Source organism: Etheostoma spectabile, chromosome 19 (genome assembly GCF_008692095.1).
Source record: "Etheostoma spectabile isolate EspeVRDwgs_2016 chromosome 19, UIUC_Espe_1.0, whole genome shotgun sequence".
In the NCBI taxonomy this organism is placed as follows: Eukaryota; Metazoa; Chordata; class Actinopteri; order Perciformes; family Percidae; genus Etheostoma; species Etheostoma spectabile.
In genome coordinates, this window is record NC_045751.1 from 2,592,669 (window position 1) to 2,593,560 (window position 892).

An 892-nucleotide genomic window follows, 5' to 3' on the forward strand; every position below is an offset into this window, starting at 1 on the left:
AGGAATGGATGTTGATGGATAATCACAGACTGGAATATGTCAACTTACTCCATACTAATTCAAAACCACTTTAATTTTTTATCAAATATAAAATTGAATAAGACACCCCAACATTAATGAAAGAGATTTGTACTTGTCAAATAGCATTCAGTCATGTTATTTTGGGTAATTACAATTGGGTAGTAAAAAAGAACACTGATATAGGAAAACGGGTCAATTTTGACCCGAGGACAACATGAGGGTTAAAATGCAGGGCCAATAGTACAGTACAGGCCAGCTAAGGTGACACCAGCTCCACTGTATATGTGCAGAGACTGATAACGGACCTGGTCGGGCCGCTTGCACATGGCGTTAGTGATTGCCACTGTAGGGCTCATGATTTGAATCACTAATGCAGTATTCGCTGACAGCCTATCTGCCCATGTAGTCAGACGGCCGGATGTTCTGCCCCCACCTTCTGAGTGCTGAGGCCACACGGGTGGGGATGTTGTACTTGCTAAGAGACTAATGGAGACAAATGATTGTGCAGTTTGCGGATAGGGTAAAAAGGGCTGGAAGAGCAAGGTAATGGCAAATGCATTCAGTTGTGAATACCTCTGCTAATGGCTTTTATTGCAAACATTTCCTCATCCATTTACACTTGAATAGATGACGTTTCAAACCTTTTACACTATTTTAACCTTAGGGTGATTCAGCAAATAAATACTGATGATATCAAGAAGAAATTATTTAGGAATTGGACTACCGTAGGTCCCATTTCTGTAAGGCCACTGCTTGATATTTTCGTAATAAAAATATTTTCCAACCGTCTTAGGCAAATGGACTTTGCTCAGGTGCCATCAAGTTCTGTACAAGTGTAGAAATGCAGCAGGAGATGGACTGGAAACATGGC